This window comes from Hypanus sabinus, chromosome 5 (genome assembly GCF_030144855.1).
Source record: "Hypanus sabinus isolate sHypSab1 chromosome 5, sHypSab1.hap1, whole genome shotgun sequence".
NCBI classification, from domain to species: domain Eukaryota; kingdom Metazoa; phylum Chordata; class Chondrichthyes; order Myliobatiformes; family Dasyatidae; genus Hypanus; species Hypanus sabinus.
Genome location: NC_082710.1, coordinates 9,769,641 through 9,779,424, shown reverse-complemented (window position 1 = coordinate 9,779,424; position 9,784 = coordinate 9,769,641).

Here is a 9,784-nt window from a genome sequence, read left to right as displayed (position 1 = left end):
GGTCGTCTCTGGCCAGGTTCTCCCTCACTTCAGCTTCAGCCAGATGGAGTGTCTGCTCCCCTGGGGGGTGGGGGTGCCTTCCTCACCAGCACTTTGTTCTGCACATCAAGCTAGACGTGGAAGACATTCAGCCTCTCAGGGGGTGAAGCATGGACTGACGTGTAGGGTAGACATAGTCTGTAATCCTCCGAATTCCCTGCCACATGCACTTAGGTCTCTGGACACACAGCCATCAGCCAATCCGCTGCCCCTGATATTCCGTGTTCTCCCATGAGTCAGAGGTACTGGGTTTGAATCCGCCAGCCTCCAGAGCTACGGAAATCCAGCACCTTGAAGGCACACTGGTCTTCCAGGCTGCCTCCTTGGGATATCAAAAAGCAGCCAGTTGTGAGGCCCTGAGAGGTCTCATTCCCGCAAAGAGTGTAACTTCAAGTCAAGGTCCTCAAAAACATGGAAAATACTATACGGAGCTCAGGCCCAGAATATTGTCCTGACCTTTAACCTATGCCAAGATCAGTCTAACCCTTCCTTCTGACATAATAATCTATTTTTCTATCATTCATGTGCCTATCAAAGAATCATTTATTCCCTCCAATATCCTCCATGACTCAGCACAATTTAAGAAACATTCATTTCAAGTGGACTAGAATATAAAAACAAGGATGTATGGATGCAGCGATTTTATAAACCACTGGTAAGGCTTCAGTCGGAGCATTGTGAGCAGTTTTGGGCCCTTTATCTTAGCAATGATGTGCTGAGACTAGAGAAAGTTCAAAGGAGGTTTACAAAAATGATTTCAGAGTTGAATGGCTTGTCATATGTAGAGCGTTTGATGGTTCTGGGTCCGTATTCACTAGAATTCAGAGGAATGAGGGGTGACCTCAATAAAGCCAATCAAATGGTGAAAGGCCTTGATAAAGTGGATGTGGAGAGGATGTTTCCTATTCTGGGGCAGTCTAAGACCAGATAAAATGCTCTCAGAATGAGGGGTGTCCTTTTAGAATGGAGATGAGGAGGAATTTCTTTAGCCAGTCAGTGGTGAATTAATTGTAATTCTTTGCCACAGGCAGCTGTGCAGGCCATGTTTTTATGTATATTTAAGGCAGAGGTTGATAGATTCTTGATTGGTCAGGGTTTAAAGGGATACAGGGAGAAGGCAGGAGACTGGGGCTGAGGGGAAAATTGGATCTGCCTTGATGAAATGACAGAGCAAACTCAATGAGCCAGATGACTTAATTCTGCTCCAATATCTTATGATCTTGTGGTGAACTATGTGCCTGTCGGGACACGTCCCTGCTGACTGCTCCTGTGGCTCCTCCCACAGGCCCCTGTATAAAGGAGACCTGCGGCCTGACGCTCGGCCTCAGTCTCCAAGACCTTGTATGATAGACACTCACTCCTGGTTCCTTCTTCCAGTCAATAAAAGCCGATATCTCGCCTACGTCTCAGTGTGAGTTATTGATGGTGCATCAGATCTCATGGTCTAAATGTCCCTAACGTATCTGCCTGTACTACCACCATTGGCAGGGCATTCCATGCGCTCGCCTCTCTGTCCAAATCATCCCTCTGACATCCCTCCTATACTCTCTTGTACTCACATTTAAACTATACCCTGCCATATTAGCTGGAGATAGAGGCACTGGCTTCCCGCAAAAAAAAAAGAATAAATAAGCCAGTTGCCAACACTTATCATTTTACTCCAAGTAGACAACCCCATTCAAACTGCACCATGCCTCCATGTAGCTGAGTGCCAGATACAAAGTGAATTTTGTTTCCTTAGCTCAGAGGATGAGTTCTCATCTATTGGCTTTCCTGGATGAGTCCAGAGGTGGATAGATGATCAGCATTTGGCCTCCTGTCACCTCCATGTGCAGATGTCAGGGAAGAGCTCACCAAAAAGGGCCTTTACCAATAGCTCACCATCAAAATGCAAATGAATATGAGTCCAATGTGGCAACTGCAGAAGGACGTGGACAGAGGTCAGCACATCACAAGAACAAGCTTTCCCATCCCCCATCCATGAACTCTGCCTACGCTTCTTGCTGCCTTTTGTGAAGCAGTCAACATAATCAAGGACTCCACTCACCACAGACATTCTCTCTTCTCCCCTGTTCCATTGGGCAGGAGATACAAAAGCCTGAAAGCATGTACCACCTTGCTCAAGGACAGATTCTACTTCCCCACTGTTATAAAAATATTGAATAGAACTTTTGTTTAAAAAGATGGTCCACTTCATTATGACCTTGTACCTTATTGTCTACCTGCACTGCACTTTCTGTGTAGGTGCTACACTTTGTTCTGCATTCTCCTACTCCTCTTCCTTGTCAAAGTGTTTGGTGGTTCTGAGACTATGCTTGCTGGATTTGAGAATGTGTGGGTATCTCGTCGAAACTTACAAAATATTGAAAGAGCTGGCTGGATTGGGCAAGTTACAGATGTTTCCATTAATGTGAGAATCTTGGACCAGAGGGCACAGACTGTGAATGGAAAGACATCTCTTTAGAACAGAGATTATGAAAACTGTCATTACAGGGGGTGTTGAAGCTGTGGAATTCACCGCACAAGCAGCTGTGGATGTCAAGCCATTGGGTAGTTTTAAGTGGAGGTTGATAGATTCTTCGTCAGTAAGATCACAGTGAGAAAGCAGCAACATGGGGTTTAGAGGGAAGATAAAGCAGCCATGATGGAATTGTGGAAGAGACTCAATGGGCTGAATGGCCTAGTTCTACTATGTCTTATGGTTTCACTGTCTTACTACTGCAAAGCACTGTGTTCTGCAAGACTAGCTTTACACTAAATCTTGGCATGTATGACAATAATAAATCAATTTGATTTTCAATTCCAATACTCCTAAAGAATAGAAAATTAAATTTGGAGAACCTTGAGAAAAAAAAGAAAGACAGACTGAAATTTATGCCAAGGCTCCTGATCATATTCGGAGCACTGAATCCTCTCTGCAGTACACTTCAGGACAATATAACTGCATGGTTCACAGTTTTACTGACACCCAGATAGGCATGCCCTTTATATAATGCCCTTTTTCCAAGGATCTTTCCAGGACTTGAGGACCAGATTTATAGGGAGGTTGAATTGGTTATTCCTTAGAGTGAAGGAGGAGGGGAGGTTAAATGGAGGTATACAAAAATATGAGGGGTATAGACTTAATGGGCTGAATGGCCTAATTCTGCTCCTAGGTCTTATAATCTTAATGCCTTATGACACAATGTTATGGGATGAAGGGGCCTGTACTATGCCAAATACTCTATGTGATCGAATAGCCATCACAGCAACAAGAGCAGTGGATTCTCTCATGAAAAGTCATTTTAATCAAAGAACAAATGATCAACCTCAGATTATAATGTATGAATTTGAAATTGTAATGAAATGTTGGTATTGAGATAGCAAATGTTAGCTCTTTTTCACCCTAAGTGTCAGCTAAGGCATGGGACCAGATTAATAGCTTGTAATCACTGTGAAGTAGCCACGATGCTCCAATTTTCTGTTTCATTAACCCATAATTGGGGCTCCTTTGGTCACGTAAAGCGGTTTCAGTATTCCACACTGTGATTATTTTTATGTTAGATTATGTTTTTTACTGACTTCTGACAATCCAGTGGATAATTGTTTTCTGGTCTGCACAGAAAACAGAACCTAGCAGCTTGGTTAGGAGGTAACGTTATATGCATTGTTCCCAGGGAACAAACTTTGAAAACAGTTGCAAGCAGATTAATGCCCTAAATATATGGATGGTGTTTTACTGGGAAGTACATGTTATTGAAGGAAATAAAGGAAACCTACAGTGCTGTTGACAAGCTATTTAATGCTATTTCCAGGTGGCAAAAACATTAGGATGAAGAAAGTTATTGACTTATCAAGCTCTTTTCAACCTCTTCAATATAATATATTGGAGCCATACAGACCCAAAAGCAATGAATAAGAATCAGAATCAGGTTTATTATCACTAACTATATGAGATGAAATTTGCTGTATCATTTCTGCAGTACAGTGCAAAGATATAGTGGTCATCCAGTGCAATTCAATACCAGCTGTACTGTGGTCGACTGCACACTACTGTGTTATCCATGGCTTGGGACTGGACTTTTTTGTGTGGCTGTATCTTACTGATATCTTTATGTGCTTTCTATCTTGTATGTGCTCTATGTGTGACTGTTGGTATTGTGTTTTGCCCCTTGGCCCTTGAGTAACACTGTCTCATTAAGCTGTGTTCTTGGAAATTCATGTGCGGTTGTGTGATAATTAAATTTGAATGGAATTGAATTGCATGACAGGCAACCTGTGCGGGAGAGTTTTCAAAGTGGATGCACAGGGTGGCAGTTCCACTCACTTGACCTAGGAAGTCCAAGTCCAGTGGTACAAACAAGTGTCACAAACAGAGGTCTTTTGTTGGGTGCAGTGGGTGACCGTGAAATCTGCTGAGCCTTTTCATACCCTTCACTCTGCACAGAGCAATGAAGTTCTGCCTTCCTGGCTGTTGGATCTCACTGCAGATCTCTTCCGGCTAGTCTGCCCGAGGTGCCTTTGCATGTTAGGATTGGCATGTCCCTATCTCACCGGGTACAATGCCTGCTGACTACCCTCACCTGCTTTAGCCTGCCGATCAATGCGGTGTACCAGGGTGTGGCCCTTCTCGTATGCAAACTTCTACATGGAGTCACAGGTGGGAGCCAAGTGTCCGGTGGGGACCAAAGGTGAGTGAGCTGCCCCAGAATGGACATCTCAAGCCCCTTCACCAGAGGGTGCTACCCCTCCCTGGACACCTCATACATGGCACAGTGCAAAGACATAAAATGGCAACAAATTACAAATGAAATACATAGTGTGATAAAGAAGGAACAACAAGACAGTGTTCATGAACTGTTGAGAAAGCTGATGGCAGAGGGTAAGAAGCTGTTTCTGAATCATTGAGTATGGGTCTTTGACTTACTGAACCATCTCCCCAATGCTATTAATAAGAAGAGGGAATGCTGGGGGTCTTTCATGATGGATGCCATCTTACTGAAGCATGGCATTTTGAAGATGTCCTCAATGGTAGGGAAAGTTACGTCTGTTATGGAGTTGGAATCAGAATCAGGTCTATTATCACTCAAGGTTTCTGTTTTGCAGCAGCAGTATGTTGCCATACATAAAAATGTACTACAAATTGTAATAACAAGTATGTATGTGTGTCGTTCAGAATAGATTGAACCTCGAATTTCAGCAAGGAAAGAGGTGGCAACATATGCTCTTTAGTCTCTTTGGTGAACAGACATTGAGATTGTGTAAGTTTCTTGTTCCTCTGACTTATAACAACTAACAACTAAATGCAGACCATTCTCCTAGCCTCGAGAGTTCTCATCCATGATCTTGACCACAGTTTACATACCACCAGTGGCGGATTAAAAGCAAGTACTTGCAAAACTGCACGATGTCTGTAAACAAGAAACGGCCCATCGCAACGCATTTCAAATTATAGTCAGTGACTTTAACTAGGCCTTTTTGAAGAAAACCCTGCCCAGTTATCACCAGCATGTAACCTGTTGCACAAGAGGTCCCAGCACATTAGACCACGGCTACACTATGATAAGGAATGCCCATCGTTCCTTCCCAGGACTGCATTTTGGCAAGTTGGATCATTTGGCAAGTTGCAGCAGGCTGAGGAATGGTTATAGGATTGCCTCGAGTCAGTGGGCTGGCCATGTTCAAGAGCTTATCTGAGGACCTGAATGACTACACTATGGTCATTACAGAGTTTATTAAAACAGCTATGGGTAAGTGTGTCCCCATAAAATCTTTCAGGGTTTCCCCCATCAGAAGCCCTGGATGAACAGTGAAATCTGGAACCTGCTGAGATCCAGATCAGAGGCATTCAAATCTAGAGATCAAGAACACTACAAGAGGTGCAGATATAATCTCTGAAGAGCTATCTCTCGGGCAAAGTGGAAATTCCAGACTAGACTAGAATCAACGAGGTATGCTCGACAGCTAAGGCAGGGTTTAAATGCCATAACCCCTTACAAAGTTAAATCTTATGATATAGGGGACAGCAGAGCTTCGTTTCTAGATGAGCTTTGACCATCAGAACGGGGAGGAACCATTGCGCACAACCATGCCTCCCAAAGATCTTTGGTCTCAGTATCTGAAGATGACACCAGGGCTGCCTTCAACAGAATGAATCCAAGGAAAGCATCTAGTCCAGAGAGAGTACCTGGCCAAGTACTGAAGACCCTAGCTGGCCAGCTGGCTGGTGTATTCACGGATATCTTCAACCTCGCCAGTGTGAGGAACCTACCTGCTTCAACCGGCTTCAATTGTGCCAGTACTCAAGAAGAGCATTGTAAGCTGTCTAAATGACTATCAACTCATTGGCATTACATGCACAGTGAGGAAGTGTTGATAGGCTGGTGTTGAAGCACATCAGCACCTGTCTGAGTGGCAACTTGGATCTGCTCCAATTTGCCTACTGAAGCAACACGTCTACAACTGATGCTTTCTCATTGGCTCTTCACACAACCCTGGAACATCTGGACAGCAAGGATGCATACATCAGGGTGCTCTTTATTGATTACAGCTTGGCATTTAACACCATCGTCCTTCAAAAATAATCAGTAATCTTCAAGACATGGGCTTCAATATCTCCTTGTGCAATTGGATGCTACACTTGTAGACCCAAGTCAGTTCAGATTGGCAAAAACATCATCTCTGCAATTTCTATCAGCACAGGAGCACTGCAAGGATGTGTACTCAGCCCCCTGCTCTACTCGCTTTATACCTATGACTGTGCGGCTAAGTACAGCTCCAAAACCATATACAGGTTTGCTGCTGACACCACTGTTGTGGGCCGTATCAAAGGGGATGATAAATTGGCATACTTGGCTGAATGGTGTAATAACAGCTACCTCTCACCCAATGTCAACAAGACTAAGGAGCTGATTGTAAACTTCAGGATGGGGAAACCATAGGCCAATGAGCCGAAAATTATCGAAGGATCAGAGGTCGAGAGAGTCGGTAACATTAAATTCCTGGGTGTCTCTATCTCAGCAGGCCTGTCCTGACCTATTGTATAAATATTATTGTGAAGAAAGCACGAAAGCGCCTCTACTTCCTCAGGAGTCTACGGAGATCTGGCATGTCATCGAAAACCTTGGCAAACTTCTACAGCAATGTGGTGGAAAGTGTGCTGACTGCCTGCATTACAGCCTAGTATGGGAACAGCAATGCCTTTGAGCAGTAAATCCTTCAAAAGGTAACAGATTCAGCCCAGTACATTACTGGTAAAACCTTCCTAACCATTGAGCATATCCACGTGAAACATTGCCATTGAAAAGCAGCATGCATCATCAAAGATCCTCACCACCCAGCAGGTAGAAGGTACAAGAGCCTCTGGATTCACACCATCAGGTTCAAGAACAGTTACTACCCCTCAGCCATCAGGCTCTTGAGTAAAAGGAGATAGCTACACTCATTTAAGGACTCTGTTTTATTGTTATTTCATGCTTGTTATTTATTGCTATTTATTCATATCTGCACTTGCACAGTTTGTTGACAGTTTACAGTTCCTGATGTTTATGGTTTACAGTTACTATTCTATAGATTTGCTAAGTATGCCCACAGGAAAAAGAATAGTAGGGTCGTATATGGTGACATATATGTTCTCTGATAATAAGTCATACTTTGAAATTTGAACTTTAAATGTAACTGAAGCACATCTTATTTTCAAATAAGCAATGGAAATCACTGTTTCAACAGAAACTGCAGACAGACACAATTGAGTTGCAGGCAGAAACGGAAGTGGGCATGAACTAAATTACATCATCTAAACAGAAAAAACATTTTCTAAACATGTGAAAGTCTGCAGATGCTGGAAATCCAAAGCAGCACGCGCAAAATGCTGGAGGAACTCAGCAAGTCAGGCAGCATTGATGGAAGAGAGTAAACATTAGACATTTCGGGCTGAGATCCTTCATCAGGACTGAGAAAGAAGGGGGAGGATGCAAAAATAAAAAGGTAGGGGAAGGGGAAGGAGGACAGCTAAAAGGTGATAGGTGAAGCCAGGAGGGAGGGGGAGGTCAAGGACTGGGGAAGAAGAAATCTGCTAGGGCAGGAGAGTAGACCATAGGACAAGAGGAAAGAGGAGGGGACTCAGGGGAGGTAATAGAGGTTAGAGATAAGAGAGGGGAATAGAGGAGGGGGTGGTCCAAAATGAGTACACTGGAAGGAGAAATTGATATTCATGCCAACGGTTTGAACACTACCACAATATAAAGTGTTGCTCCTCCACCCTGAGAGTGGTTTCATCTTGTGTGTGTTGCTCTCTACAATTTTCGACCATTTCCTGTGAACCCTTTGTGGCAAAGAGGAGGAAACCAACAGCGATGGTTTAAATTCTGCTCCAGAATTAATATTCCTCAGGCTGCATTGTCACAGAATCACTTACGTTGTAACTTACCTGAAAAGAATACACCTTCTGTCTACATTAGCTTCTTTGAACCTCTGCTACAATATTAATTGAAATTTCTGCATGACCATTATTTGCCATTGGAAATCTTCTGCCCACATTGTATTTTAAAGCAGTGAAAAGTATTTGCAACGGCCACTGCATTTGGTTGCTGAATTGTGTCCACTGGGCATTAGAACAAGGATAAAACTATAACAGAGTGCGGAATAGAGAAGGTGCATTGCAGGCAATAGATGCAAAATCATAACGAGTAAGTTGTGAGGTCAAGACAACATCTTATTGTACTAGGGAGCATTGTGTCTTACAACAGCGAGATAGAAGCTGTGCTTGAGTCCAGTGATATGTACTTTCAGGATTTTGTATCCTCTACCTGATAGGAGAGTTGAGAAGAGAGAATGTCTGTGGTGGGTTGGGTCTTTGATTAACCTGGCTGTTTTACTGAGGCAGCAAGAAGTCCGAGGAGGGGAGTTTCATTTCTGTTACGTTCTGAGTTGTGTCCACAACTGTCTACAATTTCTTGTGGTGATGGGCAGAGCCATTGGTGCAAGAAGCCATCATGCATCTGGAAAGAATGTTTTCTGCTGTGCATTGATAAGAATTGGTGGGGTCAAAGAGAGCGCTCATTCCCAACAATTAGAACCATAACAATAGAACCGTATAGCATAGAAACAGGCCCCTTCAACCCATTAAATCCAGACGGGCCACCATGCTCCCATTTACACTAATTCTACAGTAATCCTCAGGACTTCAAAGATGCGCTGATAGTCATCATCTACAAGAAGAAAGGCGACTGTAGAGTTTGTGGAAAACACCGAGGAATCTCCCTTCAGTCCACAGCTGGCAAGATGATGGTGAAGATGCTGCTGAACTGGGTCAAGATCATCTCAGAAGATGTGCTTTCTGAAAGCTAATGTGGCTTTAGGGCTGGAAGAGCAACCACTGACATGATTTTTACTTTGAGGCAACTGCAAAAGGTGGTAGAACAGCAGCAACCATTGTACATTGTCTTGGTTGATTTCTCACAAGCATTTGATATGGTGGACAGAGAAACACTCTGGGAAGTGCTCGAAACTTATGGCTGTCCAGATAGGCTGGTTACGATGATCGAGTTGTTTCATGAGAACATGTCTGACAAAGTATCTATCAGACGAGATGTCAGCAAAGCCTTCACCATCAACCACAGGGGAAAACAGAGATGTGTTCTTGCTCCAAATTTATTCACACTGTATCTTGCTGCAGTTTTGAAAATAATGGGCCATAATTTGGACAAAGGTGTGTACATCAGGACTCGCTCAGATGGAAAATTGTCAACCTGTGAAGAGTCAAAGC